This window comes from Triticum urartu, chromosome 4A (assembly GCF_056163025.1).
Source record: "Triticum urartu cultivar PI428250 chromosome 4A, HENAU_Tu73, whole genome shotgun sequence".
Taxonomy (NCBI): Eukaryota; Viridiplantae; Streptophyta; class Magnoliopsida; order Poales; family Poaceae; genus Triticum; species Triticum urartu.
In genome coordinates, this window is record NC_141876.1 from 334,219,862 (window position 1) to 334,230,259 (window position 10,398).

The 10,398-nt window shown below is 41.3% G+C and overlaps 1 long non-coding RNA gene across 1 annotated transcript; it reads right to left on the reverse strand.

Moving 5' to 3' along the window:
- Positions 1-5,776: 5,776 nt before the first annotated feature.
- On the reverse strand, positions 5,777-8,207 carry LOC125551428 (uncharacterized). Its single transcript, XR_007302625.2, has 2 exons — positions 8,011-8,207; positions 5,777-6,424 (listed from the first exon to the last, which is right to left on the reverse strand). It is a non-coding gene; the product is annotated as an uncharacterized LOC125551428 (long non-coding RNA).
- Positions 8,208-10,398: the final 2,191 nt, after the last annotated feature.

The window sequence follows — 10,398 nt, forward strand, 5'->3', positions numbered from 1 at the left end:
GCTTTCGTGTGTGAACCGTGTGATATTTGACAACAATTTTTGGGGAGGGGCTATTTGAAAACATGTACCAGTGTTTTCGAAAGGGATGAGGATCTTGGTTCGATCAAGGAGAATCCAATGGTGCAGACGTACGATCCGTGGGGTTTTGGTTCTGGCCAATCAGAACGCACGACTCAGATCGCGTGTGTGGCAAAGGGGTGGGGGGTGCATCGGCCATGATTTAGTGGACACACGGCTTTCGTGAGTGAACCGTGTGCTCTTTGAAAACATTTACATTACCTAACATCATATTTTTGTTCGAATGGAAACATGAGTTCCTCGTTTCGCCTCCATTTTTTTCCACGATATGAAATCATGAGTATAGTGGAGAGTGTCATATACTAGTATCATGAATATACAGTACATATGATACTAGTGTATCATTCTACCTTTAATTAATTATAGCGCATAGTATAATACATAGAGTATAGTATCATATATAGATCATATTATTGCCATGCATGACACAAATTAGCATCGCATTTAACATGATACGGTATCTACCTACTATATGTAACTCTAAACCTCTTTATATATATTTAATTCTTTGCCACACCAGCATACTTGCTATTTCCGAGTGCATGACATCGCCGGCCACTATGGCCAGCCTTATATTGTGGGGAGTATCATATACTATATATATAGTATCATGCATATGATACTAGTGTATGACACTAAGTACGTACCTTCATAGTGCATATATAGTATCATAGAGTAGTACTAGCTCCCTCTATAAACTATTATAAGAGCGTTTATATAACTAAATAGTTACCTAAACGCTCTTATATTAGTTTACGGAGGGAGTATATATCATAGATGACCATATTTATGAATTGAGCCCTATAAGGCTGGTTGTAATGGGGAGTATTATATATATACTAGTAGTATCATGCATGCATATATATGATAGTGTAGCTAGGATACTATTTCCGTAATGCATAGTATCATTAGTTAACATCTTAGGTTGCCTTACTAACTATCATGCATCACACAAAGTAGTAGTACAACATTTAATATGACACGGTATCATGATATGATACCACATCCTCTCTTGTGTGCCACATCATCCAAAAAGTCTACTTGGCATGCATGATACCGCTTATGATAATACCATTACAACGAGCCTAAACTGGAAACGAGGGAGTATGAGACTAGCCAGAATGGAGAGTAGTACACTAGTAACATACACATATCCCTAGACTATATATGTTACTACCTTCATAGTGGGTAGTAACATATGTTGTAGTGTCATGCAATGCTTCATTTCTTAGGTTACATACTCATATTGCATTCGGGCATGTAATGCTACAGTAACTAGCTAAGTTACCGAAACTATCTCTCTCCTGATTAACTTATTGCCACATAAGCAAGTTTGCTGAGTTGGAATCGGTGTTACTACTGAAGTTACTCCCACTGTGGCTAGTCTGATACTACCTATTCGTCTATGATATACTAGCTACCTCACTAAGAGCATGCGTGGTTAATAGTATAGCCAAGGGTCGGCTATAAGAAGTTGCCATGTCATATACAGCCAACCTCTTAGCGGGCATGTACAATAATATGTTTTATATACGTACTAGTTTATCAATAGTTGGCCCACCTTACATCCTCACAAAGTGTCTAAGGTCTCATGTTGTAGCTGGCTCTACTAACCAAGAGCCCGCTTCTCTTCTCTTTCCTCCAACTAATAAGCACATATATATATTATTCTATTCCATATAGCCAGACTACCCACAGTGGGAGTAACATAGGTAGTAACATCACACATATCTAGATAAAATAGATGATGTGGCAAGCAATAAATGAAGAAATGGAGGAAAGTGGATATGTGTGATGTTACTACCTATGTTACTCCCACTGTGGGTATAGTCTTACTATATTATGAGACTACCCACAATGGGAGTAACATAGGTAGTAACGTCACACATATCTAGATAAATTAAGTAGATGATGTGGCAAGCAATAAATGAAGAAAGAGAGGAAAGTAGTAACATAGCTAGTTACTAGTAGTATGAGTAACGTCACATGTACATATCGAGGCAAGATGTGTCTATAGCCTAATAAATGAAGTGTTGCATGTTACCACACATATATGTTACTCCCCACTATAGAGGTAGTAACATAGACTAGTAACACATGGGCATGTTACTAGTCTATGTTACTACCAATTGTGGCTAGTCTGAGTAACATCACACATCTCAAGGCAAGATGAGTCTATAGCCTAATAAATGAAGTGTTGCATGTTACTACACATATGTTACTCCCCACTATAGATGTAGTAACATAGACAAGTAACATTCTATGTTACTACCCATTGTCTCTAGTCTTATGTCACTCTATTGTGTACTTACTTGCTCTAATGCATAGTATCATAGAGTTGCCAGTATCATATGTAGTACTTTATTTATATTGTCATGCATGACACATAGTAGCATAACATTTATTATGATACGGTTTCATGATATGATACTTAACCCTCTCTTTCTTCATTTAATTAATTCTATGAAAACTCATCAAAATTGCATAGTTGGCATGCATGATACTAGCTATGATACCCCCTTACTATCAGCCTAGCAAAGGTGTATAGATCATCTGTGCGTCGCTTTGTGAGTTTTCATCCTTTTGTTCGAGAAGCAGGGCGAAGTTTCAAACATTTAGGTCGCAAGGTCCGGCCACTGGCATAGGCCTAGTTGGTATTTTAATTACAAAAAATTCAAATGGAGTTCGGACATCATCAAAATCGATGTGTGCCTATGGCGTGCTCCCACGACCCCGTGGAAAAAAATTGGTAAAGTTTGGCACAAGTTTTGATGACCGCTCCTTCCTAACCGAAGCATCTCACATGAAGGATCATGGTTTTCCAAAAGGAGAGGTATCAATTCAAACTCCTTTGGTCGGTGACTTCATCATTTGGCCTCATAAAAATTTCCACGGTACGCAATCACCATTATACCACATGTTTGATTTTCTGGCGTATTTCAGGTATCGTTAGCTATATTTAAGACATTTTTTGAGATTAACGTGCATTTTGTGCATAAAAATAAAATTACAACCGGAACAGCATGTGATGTTGAAAGGGATGAGGATTGTCGTTTGATCTGGGAGCATCCAACGGTGCAGACGTACGATCCGTGGGGTTTGGGTTCTGGCCAATCAGAAAGCACGAATCAGATCATGGGCGGGGTGGCGGGGTTTGGTCTGCACACGGCTTTCATCAACGAACCGTGTGCTATTCGCAATCCAGATTGCATATTTTTGTTCACACATACTGTAGTAACTCAGAAAGGGTAGTACATCACATACGGTTATGTAACAACGATCGTGTCTAACCTATGTTGTCTTCTCACATGGTTTGGTGCAGAAATCATGTGTGACATTGTAATACCCAACACAAATGACATGTACAAACAGTGTGCCATATAGAACATATATATAGTGCCATTAGTAGTTCCCGACCGTTAGATTATCTCCACAGTTTCCCCATTTGACCCAAATCCCTACATAGCCTCCAAATTCCCTCGGGTGGCGCTGACATTGGGGGAATGCAGACGAGTGGTGCTAATGGTTCCGGTGCGGCTACTCCTGCTCGTATCGCTGCCGAGCACTTGCCTAAGCTCATCAGAAGGCAAGTGTACTACGGATCCGAATCATCCTGTCAGGTTCGAATCTATCCCAATCTTTTTTAGCATGTCCAAAGTATAGATCCTTGTTGAATCCGTCCTGAATGACCCCCCCACCCCAGGAAAGCGATCTGCCGCCAGATCCAGAGCATGACTCTAGACTCCCGCAACATGACTTCGACTCCGAGTTTTGCGCCACCGAGAAGTACCAAAAGCTGGGTTGTGTGCACGGGCACACTCCCGCTCGACGTGTATGCATGGAGGTATTCGACATTGGCAGGAGGTTTCTCAGTTGCCCCTTAGAGGTTAGTGCTAATTAAGTTCATCATTTTACTTCAGTTAATGCCACCGCTCATCCAGAATACTATTTAACATTGGTAGGGATATGAGGATTGTGCCTTTGTTAACTGGCTAGAAAAAGAATGGCATGGCAGGGCTCGGAGTGTTATCACCAAGCTCGCAGAAGATAACATAAAGCTGAAGAAGAAACTTGTTGATCTGGAATGTACAATCAGTACGATGAAGCAAGAAAGAATCAATCACAGACAACAAATGAAAGCAAGAGACAAGAAGGAACTAGCATGTGTAGTTGTGGTTGTCGCATTAGCCATGTTCTATGAAATGTTTGCAATGATGATTAGGGGTTTTGTTTGACAGTATTGCTAAAGCACATCTAGATGTGCTCTAAGTAATGCACATCTAGGTCCTATGCCATTGATGTTATGCGAAGATTCCTGCAGATATTTTTCTTTGTCTTTTTTCTTATCCTTTCTAGTTTGATTATTACTGGCTTTATCAACAAGAAGAGCTCAATGTATTGCTTGCCAACTGTCCTACTCTGTTTGTACCGGTATCAGTGCATAATCCCAAAACTCGTTCCATGTATTTGTTCTGAAAAAGGAAACCAGCCAAATAGCCAATAGGAGTCATGCGCAACCCCGGGAATTTGGAGCGATTGGGTGCAAATAATTGCGGTTGATTATATATCAGCGGTTAGATAATACGTCAACCCCCGCTTCAATCCCCGCTTCAATTAGCAGTTCCTCTTCTCTGCATAACCCGCTTAAGTGTCCACAATCTTCATCGTCCTCGGCAGGCCACGCTACACACTGGCACACACTATTATGCCATGTCGAGCGATAGCGAGGACGAAGTTCGGCCAGCAGTCTGGCGCCCAATGATAGGGTAACATCAAAATCACCCCGCTCGTCTTCCATGAGTCCGGTGTCGAGCCAGACCTCGATTATATCCGGTTCATGGAAGGGACGCCGCCTCCGGACTCGTCAAACAACAACCAGACGAACGAGGAGCCATCGGAGGATGAAGAAGAGGATGATGATGATGATGAGGAGGAATGGTCGAACAAGGAGGAGGAGTACGACGACAGAAACGACGATGACGATGGCGGCGGCGATGAAAAGCCAACGGTCAGCGCTAAGAAGCGTCCTCGCCAAGACGATGTCGCGGGGCCATCCAAGAAGAACAACAAGAAGAAGAAGGACTAAATTAAGCAGACTGTATATATCTCTGTTTATCCTGTCAATCTCATCGTAGACGGTTAGTAATATGTATTCAATAGAGATCTTTTACATTATCGCCAACAGGTTGGTTTGTTGAACTGTGTGCCCTGACAAGCACACAATTCACAAAAAAAGACCGTATGGGCTGTCTATAATGATCGCACACAATTCTTTTTACCGACCTGTTTACCGGGTATCACACACATCTTATTACGTCGAATCATTTGTGTGCACCTCACTCACCGCAAACGGTTCATCGGAGTGAATTGTATGTCGTATATCGCACACACCTTGATCTGGCTGCCTGTTTCTATTGTTCTATCTCATCGCAAACAGTTCGTATAGATCAACCGTATGCCCCTCATCGCACACGCAACTATAATCTGAACCGTGTTTGATGTATCATTCATCGCAAACATTTAGCATCATTTCTGACAGTTTTCATAAGCACCGTTTGCGATTATTGCATCACACATAGTTTCTCGAAGGGTCTCCGATCGTAGTGTCGCATTAGCAGCATCCTGCAGTAGTGACATATCAAGTTCACATGATTACTTGCAATATGACTTCTCCCGTGACCTCAAGAACAAAAGTAACTACTCACAAATGATAATCATGCTCAAGATCAGAGGGGTATTAAATAGCATAATGGATCTGAACATATAATCTTCCACCAAATAAACCATATAGTAATCAACTACAAGGTGTAATCAACACTAGTAGCCACCCACATGTACCAATCTGAGGTTTCGGTACAAAGATTGAACACAAGAGATGAACTAGGGTGTTAGAGGATATGGTGTTGTTGAAGATGTTGATGAAGATTGGCCTCCCAAAGATGAAAGGGTTGTTGGTGGGAAGTTTCCTCGACGGAATCACTCCGCCGGAGGAAAAAAGTGCTCCTGTCCAAGTTCCACCTCGAGACGACGGCGCTCCATCCCGAAAGCCCCCTTCATATTTTTTTCTAGGTAAAAATGACCTATATACCCGAATATGGGCACCGGAGGTGGGCCGAGGAGGGGACAACCCACCAGGGCGCACCTGGGGGCCCAGGCGCGCCCTGATGTCTTGTGCTCACTAGGGTGGGCCCCTCTGGAAGTTATTTGCTCCAGTATTTACTATATATTCCAAAACAATTCTCCGTAAATTTTCAGCTCATTTGGAGATTTGCAGAATAGGTAACTCTGACGTAGCTTTTTCAGGTCCAGAATTCCAGCTGCCGGCATTCTCCCTCTTTGTGTAAACCTTGCATATTATGAGAGAAAAGGAATTAGAATTACTCCATAAAGCATTATTATGCATAAATATATATAACTATCAGTAGGAAAACATGATGCAAAATGGACGTATAAACGCTCCGAGCGAAACACATATCATGTGGTGAATAAAAATATAGCCCCAAGTAAATTTACCGAAGGATTGAAGACGAAAGAGGGGATGCCATCTTGTGTAATTAGGACAATGTAGTAATTTGTATATCCATCTTGTGTATCCATCTTGTGTAATTAGGACAATGTAGTAATTTGTATATCCATCTTGTGTAAAAAAATAGAATTTTATCACGCTTCTGTGATTTTAAACAATTCTACTACTGGACACAAAAGTTTTGGTTTTTCAGCAAGATCAAATCAACTATCACCATAGACCATCCCAAAGGTCTTACTTGGCTCAAACACTAATTAAAACACCAAAACACAATTACTACAGAAGTAATAATGTGTATTTATTAGAAAATAGTAGCACAAACAAAAAACACAAAAATAAAATTGGGTTGCCTCCCAACAAGCGCTATTGTTTAATGCCCCTAGCTAGGCATAAAACATAGATCTAGGTATTGTCATCTTTGTTATGCAATTCTTCAATTGCACATTTATGACCCGTAGGAGATTCTTTGGGTTTGCTGATAATCACACACATAGGTAGGAAATCAAGAAATTCACTTGTAACAATTGGTTCTTTAATGATATTGATAAAGCTAGGGTGAACAGTTATCGTCTTAAGATCTTCGTTCCCTTTACTAGATGATTCAACCTTATTTTTAGGAACATAAATAAACTTAGTAGATTTAGTAAGAGGAAAATTTGGAGTAGTTTTTACAGAGGCGAAAGCGGAACCAAGTTGGTAATAATATCTTCTAACTTATTAATTTGAGTAGAACCTTGATCTATTTTATCATTAACTATAGGTTCCTTTTCCTTTAGATTCTTTAAAGTGATTCCTACCTTCAATCCAATTTGATTAATGTGATTATGGATCTTCTTATCCAGATTTTCAAAAAGTTCTACGGTAGAAATTTTATTCTCAATAATATCAAGCCTTTGCATCACATGTTCCAAAGTTAAAACTGTTTCATTAACCATGAGTGGTAGTGAGCCAACCAAATCTATCATAGCATTATAAGCATCCAAAGTATGGCTGCCCAAGAAATTACCCCAAGTAATGGTATCTAGCACATATCTATACCAAGTAGTAACACCCACATGAAAACTGCGAAGGAGAACGGTAGTAGATTGCTTACGAGTAGATCTATTTTGAGAATGGCAAATTCTATACGAAGCATCTTTTAAAAATTCTCCCTCCCTTTGTTTAAAATTGAAAACCTCACTTTCAGGGGTACTAAGAATGGTAGGAGGACTAGCAATGATATCAAAACAACTGATCTAGCACACAAGCAAACGGAAAGCAAACAAAAAAGATGAACGAAAGAAGGGCGAATAAAAAGGCAAACATTTTTGTGATTTTCTAAAAATGTTTTAGAAGTGGGGGAGAGGAAAACGAGAGGAAAATGGAAAATAATGTAAGTGCAAGAGACGAGAGATTATGATGGGTACCTTGTAGTCTTGGTGTAGAACCTCCCCAGCAACGGCGCCAGAAATTCTTCACGCTACTTCTTGAGCTTGCGTTGATTTCGCTTGAAGAGGAAAGGGTGATGCAGCAAAGTAGAGATAAGTATTTGCCACAGTTAAGAACCAAGGTAACAATCCAGTAGGAGGCACAAGCAACTCCCCAATATATGCACCTACACAAACTAACGAACACTTGCACACAACGCAAAAAGGGGTTGTCAATCATTTCACAGTCATGAACAAGAGTGAAATCTAATAGAGATGGGTATAAAAGATAAATAAAAGGGCAAACTAAAATAAATATAAATAAATTGCAGCAAGGTATTTTTGGGTTTTTTGGTTTATAGAGCTGAAAATATATGATGGAAAATAGACCCGGGGGCCATAGGTTTCACTATTGGCTTCTCTCTTGAAAGAAACATACGGTGGGTAAACAAATTACTGTTGAGCAATTGGTAGAAAAGCACATAGTTATGATGATATCTAAGGCAATGATCATGAATATAAGCATCATGTCCGTGACAAGTAGACTAAAATGATCATGCATCTACTACTATTACTCCACACATTGACCGACTCTTCCCTGCATCTAGAGAATTAAGTTCATAAGAACGGAGCAACGCTTTAAGTAAGATGAGATGATGTAGAGGGATAAACTCAAGAAATATGATATAAACCCCATCTTTTTATCCTCGATGGCAACAATGCAATATGTGCCTCGCTACCCTTCTATCACTCGGTGAGGACGCCACAAGATTGAACCCAAAACTAAGCACCTCTCCCATTGCAAGAAAAAACAACCTAGTTGGCCAAACAAACCGATAGTTCGAAGAGAAATACAGAGATACCTTAATCATGCATAAAAGCGTTCAAAGAAGACTCAAATAATATTCATTGATAATCTGATCATAAATCCAAAGTTCATTGGATCTCAACAAACACACCGCAAAAGAATATTACATCGACTAGAACTCCAAGGACATCGAGGAGAACATTGTATTGAAGATCAAAGAGAGAGAAGAAGCCATATAGCTACTAGCTATGGACCCTTAGGTCTATGGTAAACTACTCATGCTTCATCCAAAGGGTAGCAAGGTTGATGTAGAGGCCCTCCGTGATCGAATCCCCCTCAGGCAGGGTGCCAGAAACGGCCCCAAGATGGGACCTCATGGGAATAGAGGCTTGCGGTAGCAGAAAACTATTTTTGTGGATGCTTTTGATGTTGGGGGGGGGGTATTTGAGAATATATAGCACTGGAATGTAATGCCCCGGACACACCCTCCGGTGGTCGTTACTCCTGGCGGGATCTAGACTGGCCCCATAGATCAGTACTAGTACTTTCTGCACACTTTGTCCTCACCCGTGCGCACCCAAGAGAAACTTCCTGGTCGGTCACCCATCCTGAAACTACTCAGCCGAGCACACTTAACTTTGGAGTTATGTAAGAATGGATTCCGGAAAATAAGGAATTCCTTATTGGTATGAGTAGTCTATCATCCCTATTAAGCCAGGCTATCACATACACCCCCACTAAGAGGAACCGACGTCCTCATCGAGCCATAGGGACGTTCCCTCTTGGCACAAACGTCTGTGCATCCAGTCCGGTACATGTCCCATGCCGTGTGCCACGACGGGTCACAAATGTCATGAGTAACATGAACGCACACCTATCCGCAAACATCCGTGTAACCGCGAGGGTCGGCTCTGATACCAACTTGTAGCGCCCTGGATACACCCGCCGGTGGTCGTTACTCCTGGCGGGATCTAGACTGGCCCCATGGATCAATACTAGTCTTTTCTGCACACTTTGTCCTCACTCGTGCGCACCCAGGAGCAATTTCCTGGTTGGTCACCCATCCTAAAACTACTCCAAGCTGAGCACGCTTAATTTTGGAGTTCTATCCGAATGGCTTCCGGAAAAGAAGGAATTCCTTATTGATATGAGTAGTCGATCATCCCTATTAAGCCATGCTATCACATAGTCTCGTGTCAAGTTCTCTACAACCGGATATTAAAAATTCCCATCTGCCACATAACCATGGGAACGGCTCTTGAAAGTTTAAACCCTGCAGGGGTGTTCCAACTTAGCCCATGACAAGCTATCACGATTAACGGAGGAAAATCCTCCTCCCAGAACAACCCGATCAAACTCGGAATCCTAGTTCACAAGACATTTCGACAATGGTAAAACAAGTCCAGCAAGACCTCTCGGCGTGCCGAAACCCTGATAGTAGCCGTGCGTATCTTGTCTCAAGCCACGACCAGATGGGACATCCTATGAGTAAAACCAGATCCTCGTGTTGCCCTGTGGTGGCCCCGCAGTGTACCCGTTTGGGACCAACACCATCCGCAATGGCCCCCTGTATTATGTTA